This window comes from Salvelinus alpinus, chromosome 9 (genome assembly GCF_045679555.1).
Source record: "Salvelinus alpinus chromosome 9, SLU_Salpinus.1, whole genome shotgun sequence".
NCBI lineage: Eukaryota > Metazoa > Chordata > Actinopteri > Salmoniformes > Salmonidae > Salvelinus > Salvelinus alpinus.
The window spans coordinates 10,975,819-10,996,041 of record NC_092094.1 but is presented as its reverse complement, the minus strand read 5'-3'; the positions used below and the strand labels follow the sequence as shown (position 1 = coordinate 10,996,041).

At 43.4% G+C, this 20,223-nt stretch overlaps 1 protein-coding gene across 17 annotated transcripts in view; it reads right to left on the bottom strand.

The window, feature by feature from the left end:
- LOC139584306 (neuronal cell adhesion molecule-like) overlaps positions 1-20,223 on the bottom strand; it is a 173,977-nt gene that overhangs the window by 92,155 nt on the left and 61,599 nt on the right. For all 17 annotated transcript variants that reach the window (XM_071415982.1, XM_071415989.1, XM_071415986.1 and 14 more), the window contains exon 2: positions 14,517-14,589. The gene's annotated coding sequence lies outside the window, so the exon portion shown is untranslated. The remainder of the gene's footprint in view (positions 1-14,516; positions 14,590-20,223) is intronic.

Sequence of the window (20,223 nt, the reverse complement as noted above, 5' to 3'; positions counted from 1 at the left end):
CTATACCTGTGTCTCTTTCTCTTGCCAATGACGGGGATTTCGGCCTTGTCGGGTGTCTGAAGTACATCCTGTGCTTCCTGCTTGCTGAAGAAAAAATCTTTGTCTAATCAGAGGTGAGTGATCGCTGTCCTGACATCCAGAAGCTCTTTTTTTTTGCCGTAAGATACGGTTGTAGAAACATTATGTACAAAATAAGTTACAAATAACGCGAAAAAAAACACATAATAGCACAATTGGTTATTCGCCCGTAGAACTGCATCAGGGAGGTGAGTAGGCTTAATGTGAAGTTAATCATATATTTAGTATGGACCATGGGTCCCAGCGATTCCCCCTGAGATGATACAACACACCAAACCCAAAAAGGATAAGTAGTGTAATGTCAAAATAATAGTGTGCCGTCTGTCCCTGTGTTCAAACATCCCCTTTCAGCCCTGTCCCAATGAGCTGTGCTTACACGGGCCTGAGCTTTTCAACACTCTATTTCACTAGTCAGGTTTTCATATGCTAAGTTTGACAAAAAGCAACCCGAAGACCCAAAGAAAGCAACAATTAATCAAAGATAGCCCAGAGTAAACGAAGTACTACTGTATTTTGAATTAGAGAGTTGGCTCTTAGATGCCGTGAATACTAAGTTCTCTCTGTTTTGTCTTTCTCTTCTCTTCTTCTTCTAAAGATAATTAACTTCTGAGGGATTCTTTCCAAATGGCACCCTATTTAACCTTCATTACTTTATGGAGAACAAAATAACTGAGATAGGCATCTCTCTTCACTAAGCAGATTGGATGTTCTTACTACTTCGTTGTGACCTCGTTTCAATACAGAAATACTTTAGAGAAATTAGAGGGAGATTGTTTAAGAGTTTAAAAGAACACAAGTCTCATTGGTTAAATAGCGAAAGATGTCTGGCTGGCAGACCTGGGTTCAAAAAAACTATTGTAATTAATTTAATAACCAATGCCTTCAGGAAAGTATTCAGACCCCTTGACTTTTTCCAAAATTTGTAACGTTACATCCTTCTCCTAAAATTGATGACCTTTTTTTTTCATCAGTCTACACACAATATTCCATAATGACAAAGCATAAACAGGTTTTAAGAAATGTTTGTTAATTTATAAAAAATGTGGAAGCACCTTTGGCAGCGATTACAGCCTCGAGTCTCTTGGGTATGACGCTACAAGCTTGGTACACCTGTGTTTGGGGAGTTTCTCCCATTCTTATTCGCAGATCCTCTCAAGCTCTGTCAGGTCGGATGGGGAGAGTTGCTGCACAGCCATTTTCAGGTCTCTCCAGAGATGTTCAATCGGGTTCTGGCTGGTCCACTCAAGGACATTCAGAGACTTGTCCCGAAGCCACACCTGCACTGTCTTGGCTGTGTGTTTAGGGTTGTTGTCCTGTTGGAAGGTGAACTTTCGGCACAGTCTGAGGTCCTGAGTGCTCTGGAGCAGGTTTTCACCAAGGATCTCTGTACTTTGCTCTGTTCATCTTTCCCTATATCCTGACTAGTCTCCCTGCTCCTGAAAAACATCCCTACAGCATGATGCAGCCACCACCATGCATCACTGTAGGGATGGTGCCAGGTTTCCTCCAGACGTGACGCTTGGCATTCAGGCCAAAGAGTTCAATCTTGGTTTCATCAGACCAGAGAATCTTGTTTCTCATGGTCTGAGAGTCTTTAGGTGCTTTTGGAAAACTCCAAGCGGGCTGTCATGTGCCTTTTACTGAGGAGTGACTTCCGTCTGGCCACTTTACCATAAAGGCCTGATTGGTGGAGTACTACAGAGATGGTTATCCTTCTGGAAGGTTCTCCCATCTCCACAGAGGAACTATGGAGCTCTTTCAGAGTGACCATCGGGGACTTGGTCACCTCCCTGACCAAGGCCCTTCTCCCCCGATAGCTCAGTTCGGCCTGGCGGCCAGCTCTAGGAAGAGTCTTGCGTGGTGCCAAACTTCTTCCATTTAAGAATGATGGAGGACACTGTGTTCTTGGGGACCTTCAATACTGCACAAAATGTATTGTACCCTTCCACAGATGTGTGCCTCGACACAATCCTGTCTCTGAGCTTTACGGAGAATTCCTTCGACCTCATGGCTTGGTTTTTGCTCTGACATGCACAGTCAACTGTGGGACTTTATATAGACAGGTGTGTGCCTTTTCAAATCATGTCCAATCAATTGAATTTACCACAGGTGGACTCCAATCAAGTTGTAGAAACATCTTAAGGATGATCAATGGAAACAGGTTGCACCTGAGCTCAATTTTGAGTCTCATAGCAAAGGGTCTGAATACTTATGTAAATAAGGTATTTATGAGTTTGCCTGCTGTAATATAACCAATAGAATAGTCGCAAAACTGCAAAACCTGTCAGTCTAGCACCCCAGGCACAAAGTATTTGAAAGATGTCGAATAGTATTTGAACCCAGGTCTGGTGAAAGATGTCAGGCTGGCTTCTATTCCAGAGCTTAGCGTGAACACGATGTCTTCCCTCATGATGTGTTTAACTGAAATGTTCTCCGATGTCCATGAACAGTTCTGACTGCTACAGTTATCAGTGACTGAACCTTTCACCTGATCACCTTTGAGTCGTGTTCATTAGGGCACCCAATAGAAAGGTTTTGTAACAGAATTTCTTATTGGAGAAGACCAAGTCGTTTTTTCCATTTGGTGCCTAATTAACACGACTCTGATTACATCCATTAGGTGTCTAATGAACACTGATTACATCCATTAGGTGCCTAATGAACACGACCCTGAATACATCGAGGTTGTATGTGCATAGAATCGAGCCCAGTGGTTCTGGGCACCGACTCAAACTACTTTATCTTACTGTACTACTTTTGGTTTCATTTGTCGGGAACACTGATCAACATGTCTGTAATGTGGCATCTTTAACCATCTGTAGCACATATCAACGTTGACATATTAGAACATCTTGCATGCATGACCATGCATTTAGTTTTCAGTATTAAGTGTTGTACACTCAACAACTATTGGCTGTATATAATATAGAAATACAGTATTGGTTATATATAATATAGAAATACAGTATTTGTTGTATATAATATAGAAATACAGTATTGGTTATATATAATATAGAAATACAGTATTGGTTATATATAATATAGAAATACAGTATTGGTTGTATATAATATAGAAATACAGTATTGGTTGTATATAATATAGAAATACAGTATTGGTTGTATATAATATAGAAATACAGTATTGGTTGTATATAATATAGAAATACAGTATTGGTTATATATAATATAGAAATACAGTATTGGTTATATATAATATAGAAATACAGTATTGGTTATATATAATATAGAAATACAGTACTGGTTGTATATAATATAGAAATACAGTATTGGTTGTATATAATATAGAAATACAGTATTGGTTATATATAATATAGAAATACAGTATTGGTTGTATATAATATAGAAATACAGTATTGGTTGTATATAATATAGAAATACAGTATTGGTTATATATAATATAGAAATACAGTATTGGTTATATATAATATAGAAATACAGTATGGGTTGTATATAATATAGAAATACAGTATTGGTTATATATAATATAGAAATACAGTATTGGTTGTATATAATATAGAAATACAGTATTGGTTGTATATAATATAGAAATACAGTATTGGTTATATATAATATAGAAATACAGTATTGGTTATATATAATATAGAAATACAGTATTGGTTGTATATAATATAGAAATACAGTATTGGTTATATATAATATAGAAATACAGTATTGGTGTATATAATATAGAAATACAGTATGGTTCCCCAACTGACGGTTTTATTTTGCCCCTCAAGTTTTCTGATATTTAATTTTTCTTGGTTTGACATAAAACACCAGGAAATCAGCTCCAAGTGATTTTAATTTTGGAAATCTGTTCCCAACGATTTCCACGCGTAATAGAGAGACACGTGATCATACACAAATGTAAACAAGGTTTGAAATGATTATGTTTTAGTCAAAAACTATATCGGTTTGGGCTTCTTGCGGTCAATTTGCAGTCTATACATTATTAGTCATTATGTTCCCGGTCCCCCGACCATCCGCTCAAGAAAAAATAAATAAAATCACCTCGCGGCTGAATATAGTTGATGATACCTGGTATAAAGGCTTTGAAAACCACTCAAATTAAAACCAAAATACAGGTACAATAAAAAGCACTGAATACCACTAATGTACATGAACTAAAAACTAGAGTCACTAATGTACACTCAAACAAAAAAACTTAGAGTTACTGATGTTGTGCTGACAGATGTAGCCTACCCATTACCCCGCACTTCATAGCTCATAGTCTGAGTGTATTTGGTCCTGTTCCCAGACGGTCTCCATCTAAACACACATCCTGCCTGCTGTCATGTCTGGCCCATCTAAAATAATAGCCCCAACAAGTCCTGTCTTTATGTCTGGAAAATCAGCTCCTCATCTGCCAAACACTGTTTCACATGGTTCCGGAATGGAACATCATGGGATTTGATTTAACACTAACAGTCCATATTCCACTTCCACTAATAACACTGTTCCAGTCAGGCTAGAGTTGGGATTAGGATAGGAAGTAGGAGCTAATGCAGGGGAGAGGTCTGTCTGAGTGGTGTGCGCTGTACAGTAATGGGTGGCTGAAGCCATTGTATAGCACTGGTGCTCAGAACCACTCCGGACAGGCCCAGAGAGGGCTGGGGGCAGCATTAAAGGTTCAGCCAATCAGCAGGCCAGCTACTCAGCTGTGCATACTTGGCCTGTGTCCACCTAATAACCAGTATATCCTGTACGTCCTCGTCATCAGCCGCCACTGGTTTGTGTGCCACGCTCAGGCCAGGGCTCAACGCTCAGGCCAGGGCTCAACGCTCAGGCCAGGGCTCAACGCTCAGGCCAGGGCTCAACGCTCAGGCCAGGGCTCAACGCTCAGGCCAGGGCTCAACGCTCAGGCCAGGGCTCAACGCTCAGGCCAGGGCTCAACGCTCAAGCCAGGGCTCAACGCTCAGGCCAGGGCTCAACGCTCAGGCCAGGGCTCAACGCTCAGGCCAGGGCTCAACGCTCAGGCCAGGGCTCAACGCTCAGGCCAGGGCTCAACGCTCAGGCCAGGGCTCAACGCTCAGGTCAAGGCTCAACGCTCAGGCCAGGGCTCAACGCTCAGGCCAGGGCTCAACGCTCAAGCCAGGGCTCAACGCTCAGGCCAGGGTCAATGCTCAGGCCAGGGTCAATTGGGTGGGTAAAGCTAGCATGGCCTGCATGTCTCTTCTACCACTTTCACACAACTGAGCTGAGCTGAACCAAGCCAAGCCAAGCTATACGACAGTGTGAACAGGGTTTTGTTCTGCTCTGACCACTACCCACAGAGGGCTAAGAGCAGCATAAGGGGGTCAACCCAGGCACCAAGTTGTGCAGCCTGAGTTTGTATGGCACGCTTTCAGGGCTGGGACTCAATACTCAGGGTCATTTTAGTGCACCAGAGAAGGAATGACAAGAGCATTAATCATTGTAGTATAGAGTCAGACCACAGACACCTCTGAATGTAAATTCTTATCTCATGTCTATGAAGGAGGATTAAACATCTTTTACACATAAGCCCACTGAAGGTCACAGTACGGGAAATGCAACAGAAATTCAATCTCGCAACTGGTGCAACAAATCCCTGATATAAAGTGAGATCTAGGGTGTTTCTCAGCATGCATACTACCATGCTCCATACTCTCATGCTCTGACTGCATTCTCAGAGGATGTTCTCTTGAGTAACCATATGTAGCATATATATATATATATACATATATGTGAGGATGAGAGTGTGGAGAACACATAAATCATTACATTTTGAGGATCACTCCCCCCTACTGCATTACCTCACGCTGCACCTCCCTATTCACTGAACCTTCTTCCAGCCAGGACAATGGCAGCAGGTAGCCTAGTGGTTGGAGCGTTGGGCCAGTAACCGTAAAAGTTGCTGGATCAAATCCGCGAGCAGACAAGGTAAAAATCTGTCATTCTGCCCCTGAACAAGGCAGTTAACCCACTGTTCCCCAGTAGGCCGTCATTGTAAATAAGAATTTGTTCTTAACTGACTTGCCTAGTTATATACACTGCTCAAAAAAATAAAGGGAACACTTAAACAACACAATGTAACTCCAAGTCAATCACACTTCTGTGAAATCAAACTGTCCACTTAGGAAGCAACACTGCTTGACAATAAATTTCACATGCTGTTGTGCAAATGGAATAGACAGGTGGAAATTATAGGCAATTAGCAAGACACCCCCAATAAAGGAGTGGTTCTGCAGGTGGTGACCACAGACCACTTCTCAGTTCCTATGCTTCCTGGCTGATGTTTTGGTCACTTTTGAATGCTGGCGGTGCTTTCACTCTAGTGGTAGCATGAGACGGAGTCTACAACCCACACAAGTGGCTCAGGTAGTGCAGCTCATCCAGGATGGCACATCAATGCGAGCTGTGGCAAGAAGGTTTGCTGTGTCTGTCAGCGTAGTGTCCAGAGCATGGAGGCGCTACCAGGAGACAGGCCAGTACATCAGGAGACGTGGAGGAGGCCGTAGGAGGGCAACAACCCAGCAGCAGGACCGCTACCTACGCCTTTGTGCAAGGAGGAGCAGGAGGAGCACTGCCAGAGCCCTGCAAAATGACCTCCAGCAGGCCACAAATGTGCATGTGTCAGCTCAAACGGTCAGAAACAGACTCCATGAGGGTGGTATGAGGGCCCGACGTCCACAGGTGGGGGTTGTGCTTACAGCCCAACACCGTGCAGGACGTTTGGCATTTGCCAGAGAACACCAAGATTGGCAAATTCGCCACTGGTGCCCTGTGCTCTTCACAGATGAAAGCAGGTTCACACTGAGCACATGTGACAGAGTCTGGAAACGCCGTGGAGAACGTTCTGCTGCCTGCAACATCCTCCAGCATGACCGGTTTGGCGGTGGGTCAGTCATGGTGTGGGGTGGCATTTCTTTGGGGGGCCGCACAGCCCTCCATGTGCTCGCCAGAGGTAGCCTGACTGCCATTAGGTACCGAGATGAGATCCTCAGACCCCTTGTGAGACCATATGCTGGTGCGGTTGGCCCTGGGTTCCTCCTAATGCAAGACAATGCTAGACCTCATGTGGCTGGAGTGTGTCAGCAGTTCCTGCAAGAGGAAAGCATTGATGCTATGGACTGGCCCGCCCGTTCCCCAGACCTGAATCCAATTGAGCACATCTGGGACATCATGTCTCACTCCATCCACCAATGCCACGTTGCACCACAGACTGTATAGGAGTTGGGGGATACTTTAGTCAAGGTCTGGGAGGAGATCCCTCAGGAGACCATCCGCCACCTCATCAGGAGCATGCCCAGGCGTTGTAGGGAGGTCATACAGGCACGTGGAGGCCACACACACACTACTGAGCCTCATTTTGACTTGTTTTAAGGACATTACATCAAAGTTGGATCAGCCTGTAGTGTGGTTTTCCACTTTAATTTTGAGTGTGACTCCAAATCCAGACCTCCATGGGTTGATAAATTTGATTTCCATTGATCATTTTTGTGTGATTTTGTTGTTAGCACATTCAACTATGTAAAGATAAAAGTATTTAATATGAATATTTCATTCATTCAGATCTAGGATGTGTTATTTTAGTGTTCCCTTAATTTTTTTGAGCAGTGTACAAAGCAAATGTTTCACTTCATAACTATCAGTTAGCTTTATGTGAATCGTAATAGTCTAGCTAACCAGATAGTTTAACAGGCAATTGTTTTTAAATTATGTTATGCAAGGTAGATGTCAATTCTTCTTGGGTATCTAGCTAGGTAACAGTAGTAGCCAGCCAGTTAGCCCTATTAACTTACTATGGCCTTGCGATCTATGCACACTACAGTGGGTATTGTAGAAAGGTAAACATGCCAAAATTAACACAGATTGTATTTATTAACGTATCAAGATAAAATATTGTAGTCAGGCAACATATGAGATGTGAATGGGCAACATTTCATTCCGAAGTCTGAGGTTTTTTTTCTCTCGCTTCAGCCCAAAACAATGTCCGCCATTGTGTGTGCATCAGACTTCTGTCAATACTTTTCGTTGAAACTTGCATCGATGCATGCTTCCAAATGTGTACTAGCGGAGTATGCATCCGAAAAGTGCCTTCAGTGCTCCATTATCATACTTTGATTCATGCTCCAATTAGTGTGCTCGGAGCATGGTAGTGCGCATATTGAGAAACACCCACAGTCTTTTCTTGGCCTTAATGAGGATTCATTAAGCATATTGAGAAACACCCACAGTCTTCTCTTGGCCTTAATGAGGATTCATTATGCATATTGAGAAACACCCACAGTCTTCTCTTGGCCTTAATGAGGATTCATTATGCATATTGAGAAACACCCACAGTCTTCTCTTGGCCTTAATGAGGATTCATTAAGCATATTGAGAAACACCCACAGTCTTCTCTTGGCCTTAATGAGGATTCATTATGCATATTGAGAAACACCCACAGTCTTCTCTTGGCCTTAATGAGGATTCATTATGCATATTGAGAAACACCCACAGTCTTCTCTTGGCCTTAATGAGGATTCATTAAGCATATTGAGAAACACCCACAGCCTTCTCTTGGCCTTAATGAGGATTCATTATGCATATTGAGAAACACCCACAGTCTTCTCTTGGCCTTAATGAGGATTCATTATGTATATTGAGAAACACCCACAGTCTTCTCTTGGCCTTAATGAGGATTCATTATGCATATTGAGAAACACCCACAGTCTTCTCTTGGCCTTAATGAGGATTCATTAAGCATATTGAGAAACACCGACAGTCTTCTCTTGGCCTTAATGAGGATTCATTATGCATATTGAGAAACACCCACAGTCTTCTCTTGGCCTTAATGAGGATTCATTATGCATATTGAGAAACACCCACAGTCTTCTCTTGGCCTTAATGAGGATTCATTATGCATATTGAGAAACACCCACAGTCTTCTCTTGGCCTTAATGAGGATTCATTATGCATATTGAGAAACACCCACAGTCTTCTCTTGGCCTTAATGAGGATTCATTATGCATATTGAGAAACACCCACAGTCTTCTCTTGGCCTTAATGAGGATTCATTATGCATATTGAGAAACACCCACAGTCTTCTCTTGGCCTTAATGAGGATTCATTATGCATATTGAGAAACACCCACAGTCTTGTCATTTGCAGGGATTGCAGCAGGTGCATTTGTATTCTGCAACACGCAACACTGTGAAGCATGTGTTTTATATTGATGAGCAGATAGACTTGGTATTGGGACCATGAACCAGACTTAACGCCCACATAAATCATTGGATTTCTCAGCCACCCCTGCGCATGGACCTCTTCCAGATAGATAGATGCCGGCATCACACACCAGGCCAGCCGAACATGTGAGGAAAATCCCTTCTGTCCAGCTGCGGTGATATTCTGAATTACTAGACATGGCTTGAAATCGTCTGTCCTTTTGCCATCCATCCAAAAGGATTTTGTTTCTATTGAACAGCTTGGAAAAGAAAAGCAACTTTATCCTTGTGCTTAAGGTGGACTGATGGATAAATAAATACATTGAGAAAAGGAGCAATATTGAGGGGGATATGGAGAAGGGGAAAGAGAAGGAGAGGGAGGAGAGAGCGAAGAAACAGAGTGATGAGATGGAGAGACAGCTATAGAATGACTGGCATCTCCTCTGCCTCTCCATGTGTTCATCTGTTCACCAGGTTGTCAGGCCATCTCTATATGTCTCTCTCTCTATATATGTCTCTCTCTCTCTCTCTCTCTCTCTCTCCCTCCCTCTCTCCCCCTTGCACTCATAGAAGTTCAAAAAGAATAAAGACATTACAAATGTCATAGTATGTCTATATACAGTGTTGTAAAAATGTGCAAAAGGTTAAAGTACAAAAGGGAAAATAAATAAACATAAATATGGGTTGTATTTACCATGGTGTTTGTTCTTCACTGGTTGCCCTTTTCTTGTGGCAACAGGTCACAAATCATGCTGTTGTGATTGCACACTGTGGTATTTCACCCAATAGATATGGGAGTTTATTAAAATTGGGTTTCTTTTCTAGTTCTTTGTGGATCTGTGTAATCTGAGGGAAATATGTGTCTCTGATATGGTCATACATTTGGCAGGAGGTTAGGAAGTGCAGCTCAGTTTCCACCGCATTGTGTGGGCAGTGTGCACATAGCCTGTCTTCTCTTGAGAGCCATGTCTGCCAACGGCGGCCTTTCTCAATAGCAAGGCTATGCTCACTGAGTCTGTACATAGTCAAAGCTTTCCTTAAGTTTGGGTCAGTCACAGTGGTTAGGTCTCTCTCTCTCTCTCTCTCTCTCTCTCTCTCTCTCTCTCTCTCTCTCTCTCCTCCCCCCTCTCTCTTTCTACCCCACACTCTCTCTATCCATGTCTCTTCAGGGCGCAGCCAGAGGCTTCAACAAGAAGAGAAGTCAGGAGAGATGTCAGAGAGCTATTAAAACAGTGCTTCAGTCTGTGTACAGTATCTGTCTGAAGTCACTGTTGTCTTTATCCCATCTGTCTGTATATCAGCTGATCTGGGACCAGCTGAGAGGTGTGTGTGTGTGTGTGTGTGTGTGTGTGTGTGTGTGTGTGTGTGTGTGTGTGTGTGTGTGTGTGTGTGTGTGTGTGTGTGTGTGTGTGTGTGTGTGTGTGTGTGTGTGTGTGTGTGTGTGTGTGTGACCCCACCTGTGCTACAGCTGATCTCAGCCCTGCTGCTGAGTAATCTCATTGCTTTCACCAGGGGAGAGCAACCTGCTGCTCTCAGAGATGAAATAATCCCCTGCACTAGGCACTAGCACACAGCGGCAGATTGCATCTAGTAGCTTGGAGGCAGGGACATTGCCTTTTTCACAAGGAAATCTTATATTTGGTTATTTTTAACCTACTGAAGTGTATTGTAGGAGGCTACCATAGTGTAGTGAAGTGGTTCTTACTCAACACCACAAGTACCTTGATTTGATTTCTCATACGGATATAATAATCCTATATTCATGTGTGTTTATCAAACTACAGCAACAAGTTGACATTCTGGGTGGGTCTCCTCCTCTCACCCCCCTGTCCCTGCCACCTAGCATCAAAACACACAAACGCACACAACAATAACACCAAAGCACGTGAGGCGAGGGAACCCCGTAAAAGAGAGCCATGGGTGAAGTGAATAGAAACCTCTGCATCGCTTCTATTCATCCCTCGGTAATGAATGCTGCCGCTCACAAAGACCCGTTGGTTCACGCCTCACTGTGTTTCAAACTGCTGATTCAGTCTACAGTCCTCACTCTGTGGTCCCCTCTCTCTCTGTTTGTTGACCTCTTTCTCTTTCTGTCTGTCTCTCTTGCTCACTCTGGCTCCCCCCCACACACACACACCCCCTCTCTATCTCAATTCCATTTAATTTCAATTCAAGAGGCTTTATTGGCATGGGAAACATACGTTAACATTGCCAAAGCAAGTGAAGTAGATAATATACACAAGTGAAATAAACAATATATATGAACAGTAAACATTCCACTCACAGAAGTTCCACATGAATAAAGACATTACAAATGTCATATTATGTATATATAAAGTGTTGTAACGATGTGCAAATGGTTAAAGTATAAAATAGAAAATAAATCAACATAAATATGGGTTGTATTTACCATGGTGTTTGTTCTTCACTGGTTGACCTTTCTTGTGGCAACAGGTCACAAATGTTGCTGCTGTGGTGGCACACTGTGGTATTTCACCCAGTAGATATGGGAGTTTATTAAAATTGGGTTTGTTTTCTAGTTCTTTGTGGATCTGTGTAATCTGAGGGAAATATGTGCCTCTAATATGGTCATACATTTGGCATGAGGTTAGGAAGTGCAGCTCAGTTTCCACCTCATTTTGTGGGCAGTGTGCACATAGCCTGTCTTCTCTTGCAAGCCAGGTCTGCCTACGGCGGCCTCTCTCAATTGCAAAGCTATGCTCACTGAGTCTGTACATAGTCAAAGCTTTCCTTAAGTTTGGGTCAGTCTCTCTCTCACCCACTCTATCTCTCTCTCTGGCTCCTGTCCCCACTCTGGCCCTCAGCCTTCCCCTCTCTCTCTCTCTCTCTGTTACTTGTTGTGAATGTGTTGGTCAATACCACTGTGTGTTCCAGGCCAGAGAGGCTGAGTCAACACATTTGAATCACCACCCCGGCAGAGAGAGAGATAAAAGAGAGAGCGATAGAGAAAGAGAGAGAAAACGGTAAAGAGAGAGAGAGGGGACAGGGAGAGAGAATGTGGAGAAAGAAAGAGTGTGAAAGATGAACAAAGAGAGAGGATGAGACAGAAAGACAGTGAATGTGTCTTCAGACATTTAGCTGAGGGGCTAGATGAGGTCAGAGACTGAAATGTTCCTTTACATCTTCCCCTCTCTCTCTATCTCTCCCCCCCCCACCTCTCCCCCCCTCTATCTCTCTCTGTCACCTCTCTCTCTATCTCTCTCCCCCCCACCTCTCCCCCCTCTCTCTCTCTCTCTCTCTCTCTCTCCCCACCTCTCCCCCCCCTCTCTCTCTCTCTGTCACCTCTCTCTCTCTCTCCCCCACCTCTCCCCCCTCTCCCCCCCTCTCTCTCTGTCTGTCACCTCTCTCTCTCTCTCTCTCTCTCTCTCTCTCTCAGGACGTTCTTGGGACGTTGTGTCATGGTACCCTGGAGGTTTTTGTCTAGTTCCCGGTTTGTCCCAGGGAAGCCATCTGATAGTCTCAAAGAAATTACACAGCACCCCTTGTTACTGTTGCCAAGCCTACACTCAGCTCTGTAAAAAATACACACAATTATAATTATCATAGTGATTCATAGTGATTTAAAACCTCCAGGGGACCATGACAGAATGTCCCAAGAACGTTCAGGGGATATTCAGGGTACCATGACACAACGTCCCAAGAACGTTCAGGGGACATTCAGGGGACCATGACTCAACATCCCAAGAACGTTCAGGGGACCATGACACAACGTCCCAAGAACGTTCAGGGGACCATGACACAACGTCCCAAGAACGTTCTAAAAACATCCCTGGGCCAAACCGGGAACAATAAAAAGTTCCCCTCTAGGCTAGACCACTTTATTGTACAGTGCCACGTTATGATAAAATATGAATGCCTTCCATTTAGCATGTTGGCAATATCATAGATGGAGAACTCATGTGAGAGAGCAGAAACCTCCCAGACAAGCCTAACAGACAGTGGTTTCCATTCACATTAGAAGTGAGAAAATATATTAATGTTTGAGTTTGAGAGCAAGCCAATAACATTCCAAGTATTTGAGGGAAATTAAACTGTTTTGGAAAGAGAGGATGTTGGGTATGAAATGTGGACTGAAAAAATATCCAGCACAAAGAAGCAGGGACGTACAGTACCAGTATGGAGCTACAGTACTGCATGTTGACAGTATGGAGCTACAGTACTGTATGTTGACAGTGTGGAGCTACAGTACTGTATGTTGACAGTGTGGAGCTACAGTACTGCATGTTAACAGTATGGAGCTACAGTACTGCATGTTGACAGTATGGAGCTACAGTACTGTATGTTGACAGTATGGAGCTACAGTACTGCATGTTGACAGTATGGAGCTACAGTACTGCATGTTGACAGTAGGGAGCTACAGTACTGCATGTTGACAGTGTGGAGCTACAGTACTGTATGTTGACAGTATGGAGCTACAGTACTGCATGTTGACAGTATGGAGCTACAGTACTGCATGTTGACAGTATGGAGCTACAGTACTGTATGTTGACAGTATGGAGCTACAGTACTGCATGTTAACAGTATGGAGCTACAGTACTGTATGTTGACAGTATGGAGCTACAGTACTGTATGTTGACAGGATAGAGCTACAGTACTGTATGTTGACAGTATGGAGCTACAGTACTGTATGTTGACAGTGTGGAGCTACAGTACTGTATGTTGACAGTATGGAGCTACAGTACTGTATGTTGACAGTAGGGAGCTACAGTACTGTATGTTGACAGTATGGAGCTACAGTACTGTATGTTGACAGTATGGAGCTACAGTACTGTATGTTGACAGTGTGGAGCTACAGTACTGTATGTTGACAGTGTGGAGCTACAGTACTGTATGTTGACAGTATGGAGCTACAGTACTGCATGTTGACAGTATGGAGCTACAGTACTGTATGTTGACAGTGTGGAGCTACAGTACTGCATGTTGACACTGTGGAGCTACAGTACTGCATGTTGACAGTGTGGAGCTACAGTACTGCATGTTGACAGTATGGAGAAACAGTACTGTATGTTGACAGTATGGAGCTACAGTACTGCATGTTGACAGTGTGGAGCTACAGTACTGTATGTTGACAGTATGGAGCTACAGTACTGTATGTTGACAGTATGGAGCTACAGTACTGCATGTTGACAGTATGGAGCTACAGTACTGTATGTTGACAGTATGGAGCTACAGTACTGTATGTTGACAGTGTGGAGCTACAGTACTGCATGTTACTGCATAACTTACCAGAGAAGTCTCTGTCCACTCCACTCTCCTCTTCAAGAATCTATCCTCCTCTTAATCACTGTTCTCCTTCAACCTGAAAAACAGGGGAGATAAATATAGTCTTAGATATCAGTATTCATATGCCACTAGCTATATGACCTCTTCCCCTTTCCATCAAACAGAACACCGCTTTACCAATCTAGTCTCTTCCCAGAGCCGCTGTGAGTCTGGCAAACGAGACTATTACCAACCAAATAACAAATTTACTACCCTCCTGATGATGTTTCACAGTGAAATAGTTTTGCAGCGGTTTGCATATTTGTGACACAGTTCTGTAATTCCCCTCTCTATGTCTTGTATATCTGAGGGGGAGGCACTCTCTATGTCTCATATATCTATAAACCAGTAATCCTCTTTCATGTTGTCTGCCTTGGACCCCATCCCAGTCACACCATAGTTTACAGACCAGGGACCGGTTTCCCAAAAGCATCTAAAGCAGGGAAGGGCAACTCCAGTCCTCAGGGGCCAGAGTGGTGTCACACTTTTCCTCCATCCCTAGCAAACACAGCTGTTTAAACTAATTGTATTCTAAACTGAAAATCATGATTAGTAGATTGTTGGAGTCAGGTGTGTTAGCTGGGGCTGGGACAAAAGTGTGACACTAATCAGACCCCTGAGGACTGGAGTTGTCCCTCCCTGATCTAAAGGCTGAGTTCATCTTAAGCATTTCCCTGTTAGTCTACACCTGTTGCTTACGAAGCACGTGACAAATAACATTGTATTTGATATTGATTTAGAACCCTAACGATGAACTGACTCCTACCATGCCGGGAACAGGATGTTGCTTTTGTCTAGAATACAAAGCGTATATTTTTACACAGTGTAGCACAGCCTAATCTTTCATAAACCATTGATGTTCCTACTGTGAAATGGACTTGAAACAGTCCAACTGTGCAAGGAAGGAGTGAAAACAGCACATATCTGAGGTATGTATGTATGTATGTATGTATGTATGTATGTATGTATGTATGTATGTATGTATGTATGTATGTATGTATGTAGACCCTGCTAGACCCTGCTAGGTAAAGTCCCCCCTTATCTCAGCTCGCTGGTCACCATAGCAACACCTACCTGTAGCACGCGCTCCAGCAGGTTTATCTCTCTGGTCACCCCCAAAACCAATTCTTCCTTTGGCCGCCTCTCCTTCCAGTTCTCTGCTGCCAATGACTGGAACGAACTACAAAAATCTCTGAAACTGGAAACACTTATCTCCCTCACTAGCTTTAAGCACCAGCTGTCAGAGCAGCTCATAGATTACTGCACCTGTACATAGCCCATCTATAATTTAGCCCAAACAACTACCTCTTTACCTACTGTATTTATTTATTTATTTTGCTCCTTTGCACCCCATTATTTCTGTCTCTACTTTGCACTTTCTTCCACTGCAAACCAACCATTCCAGTGTTTTTAGTTTTATTTTACTTGCTGTGTTGTATTTACTTCGCCACCATGGCCTTTTTATATTTTTTATTTATTTATACATATATTTGTTTGCCTTCACCTCCCTTATCTCACCTCACTTGCTCACATTGTATATAGACTTATTTTTTTTCACTGTATCATTGACTATATGTTTGTTTTACTCCATGTGTAACTATGTGTTGTTGTATGTGTCGAACTGCTTTGCTTTATCTTGGCCAGGTCGCAATTGTAAATGAGAACGTGTTCTCAATTTGCCTACCTGGTTAAATAAAGGTTAAATAAAAATAAATAAATAAAAATGTATGTTTATGTATGTATATACAGTGCATTCGGAAGGTATTCAGACCTCTTGACTTTTTCCACATTTGGTTACATTACAGCCTTATTCTAAAATGGATAAAAACAAATGTTTTTTCCTTATCAATCTACACACAATACCCCCCAAAAAATGCAAAAACTATTTTTCAGAAACGTAGAAAATATTAAAAATATTACTAAATTAAATATCACATTTACATAAGTATTCAGACCCTTTGCTCTGTACTTTGTTGAAGCACCTTTGGAAGTGATTACAGCCTCGAGTCTTCTTGGGTTTGACGCTACAAGCTTGGCACGCCTGTATTTGGGGAGTTTCCCATTCTTCTCTGCAGATCCTCTCAAGCTCTGTCAGGTTGGATGGGGACTGTCGCTGCACAGCTATTTTCAGGTCTCTCCAGAGATGTTGGATCAGGTTCAAGTCCGGTCTTTGGGTCACTCATAAACATTCAGAGACCCGAAACCACTCCTGCATTGTCTTGGCTGTGTGCTTAGGGTCGTTGTCCCACTCTGAGGTCCTGAGGCTCTGGAGCAGGTTTTCGAAAGGATCTCTGTACTTTGCTCCGTTCATCTTTCCCTCTATCCTAACTCCCAGTCCCTGCCGCTGAAAAACATCCCCACAGCATGATGCTGCCACCACCATGCTTCAACGTTGGGATGGTGCCAGGTTTCCTCCAGATGTGACGCTTGGCATTCAGATCAAAGAGTTCAATCTTGGTTTCATCAGACCAGAGAATCTTGTTTCTCATGGTCTGAGAGTCTTTAGGTGCTTTTGGGCAAACTCCAAGTGGGCTGTCATGTGCCTTTTACTGAGCAGTGGCTTCCATCTGGCCACTCTACCATAAAGCCCTGATTGGTGGCGTGCTGCAGAGATGGTTGTCCTTCTGGAAGGTTCTCCCATCTCCACAGACGAACTCTGGAGCTCTGTCAGTGTGACCATCGGGTTCATGGTCACCTCCTTAACCAAGCTCTAGGAAGAGTCTTGGTGGTTCCAAACTTCTTCTATTTAAGAATGATGGAGGCCACTCACTGTGTTCTTGGGGACCTTCAATGCTGCAGCCATTTTTTGGTACCCTTCCCCAAATATGTGCCTCAACACAATCCTGTATCAGAGCTATATGGATAATTCCTTCGACCTCATGGCTTGTTTTTTGCTCTGACATGCACTGTCAACTGTGGGACCTTAAATAGACAGATGTGTGCCTTTCCAAATGTCCAATCAATTGAATTTACCACAGGTGGACTCCAATCAAGTTGTAGAAACATCTGAAGGATGATCAGTGGAAACAGGATGCACATACTTATGTAAATATGGTATTTCTGTTATTTACATTTTCAAAATGTTCTAAAAAAAAGTTTTTGCTTTGTCATTATGTATTGTGTGTAGATTGATAAGGAAATTGTTTTATTTAATTCATTTTAGAATAAGGCTGTAACGTAACAAAATGTGGAAAAACTCAAGGGGTCTGAATACTTTCTGAATGCACTGATTGTATGTATGTACAAGATGTGTGTGAGTGTGTGTATGTGTGTATGGTGTGAGTGTGTGTGTGTGTGTGTGTGTGTGTGTGTGTGTGTGTGTGTGTGTGTGTGTGTGTGTGTGTGTGTGTGTGTGTGTGTGTGTGTGTGTGTGTGTGTGTGTGTGTGTGTGTGTGTGTGTGTGTGTGTGTGTGTGTGTGTGTGAGTATCTGAGTGTGTATGTATGGTGTGAGTGTTTGAGTGTGTGAGTGTGTATGTATGGTGTGAGTTTGTGTGGGTTTCCAGCTGCACATAAGCCTAAGATCACCATGCGCAATGCCAAGCATCTCCTGGAGAGGTGTAAAGCTCACTGCGCGCGCGCGTGTGCGCGTGTGTGTGTGAGAGTGTGTGAGAGTGTGTGAGAGTGTGAGAGAGAGAGAGAGAGAGAGAGAGAGAGAGAGAGAGAGAGAGAGAGAGAGAGAGAGAGAGAGAGAGAGAGAGAGAGAGAGAGAGAGAGAGAGAGAGAGTGTGTGTATATGTGTGTATATGTGTGTATATGTGTGTATATGTGTGACTGTGTGTGTGTGTATGGTGTGAGTGTGTGTGTATATGTGTGTATATGTGTGAGTGTGTATATGTGTGGGGCTAGCTACATAACCGAAGGCTTTTCTGAGACTCAAGGGCTTCTCTCCAAATAACTATGTCACGGTAAACACTAAGACACTCACTGGAATCCATATCCAAAATGATTGAAGAAGCCAATCCAATTTAGTTCCAGCAAAGCATATTGATATCAGAGAGCTGCAGAGACCCCGTGGTAATACACCGCCGTTCATTTCCCCTGGCAACATACACTATGTATACAAAGGTATGTGGACACCCCTTCAAGTTAGTGGATTCGCTTATTTCAGCCACACCCGTTGCTGACAGGTGTATAAAATTGAGCACACAGCCATGCAATCTCCATAGACAAACATAGGCAGTAGAACGTCCTTAGTGAGGAGCTCAGTGACACCGTCATAGCATGCCATCTTTCCAACAAGTCAGTTCATCTGTAAGTGCTGTTATTGTGAAGTGGAAACGTCTAGGAGCAAAAACAGCTCACCCGCGAAGTGGTAGGCCACAGAAGCTCACAGAACGAGACCACCGAGTACTGAAGCGCAGAGCGCGTAAAAATCGTCTGTCCTCAGATTGCAACAATCACTACCGAGTTCCAAACTGCCTCTGGAAGTAACGTCAGCACAATAACTGTGTCACGTCTGCTCCCGCTCTTCCCCTCCCCCTGGCGCTTGAGGGCGCCAGAATGCCTTGCATCACTCACTCCTGCCATCCATCACGTACACCTGCCTTTCCTTGTCACGCGCATCAGCGTTATTGGACTCACCTGGACTCTCTTATCACCTGTTCATTTCCTCCCCTATATGTGTCAGTTCCCCAGCTCTGTTCCCTGCTTCTGCATTGATTGTTTTTCTGTTTGCTAAGCTGTTTATGTCTCGTTCCATGTCCGTTATTTATTAAATGTTACTCCCCGTACCTGCTTCGTCTCTCCAGCGTCATCCTTGTGATAGGTCGTGACAAACTGTTCGTCGGAAGCTTCATGAGATGGGTTTCCAGCCACACATAAGCCTAAGATCACTATACGCAATGCCAAGCGTCACCTGGACTGGTGTAAAGCTCACCGCCATTGGACTCCGGAGCGCTGCAAATGCATTCACTGGTGTGAAGAATCACAGGTGTCCACATACTTTTGGTCATGTAGTGTAGCTACACATTGTTTTGTACCACATTTCCATCAGATAAATGGTAATAGGAAAGTAAACATGAAACATTCAGCCTCCTTTACAAAACATATCATCTACAGTACCTCCTATTGTAGGAAAGAATATGTATTCAATCCATGAGATTGTTTTACTTTGTCTGTCTTGGCTGTATGAGATACCTTCACGTAGTACTATGTGTGGTAGTTAGGAGCTTATGGATCCACCATTTATAAGTCATGATTATGAGTGTCATGGACTCATCTAACCTTCATTAATCATCATATAACAACCTCTGAATCCACTGAACCACGGAATATCAGAGCTTGAAATACAAATTCAAAATGTCACAATTAACCTTTTTTCTTTGTCATTCTGTCAGGCAGACCTACCGCCCCCTCATACAGACAGGCAGACAGACAGGCAGAGAGGTTGACAGGTGGCTAGCTAGCAGACCTGGGTTCAGTACCAGTATTTGAGCTGTGTTTGATTGAGCTTTAAACTGAACGACAGCCAGACCGGCAGCTTTAGACAGACACCACACAACACCCAGCTGACCTCGGGTCTGTCTCTCCACCACCACCGCTGCCACGGTGATTGAGATGGAGCTGAAGGTAAGTGGAACAGAAATAGCAGAGACAGACAGACAGACAGACAGACAGACAGGCAGAGAGGTTGACAGGTGGCTAGCTAGCAGACCTGGGTTCAGTACCAGT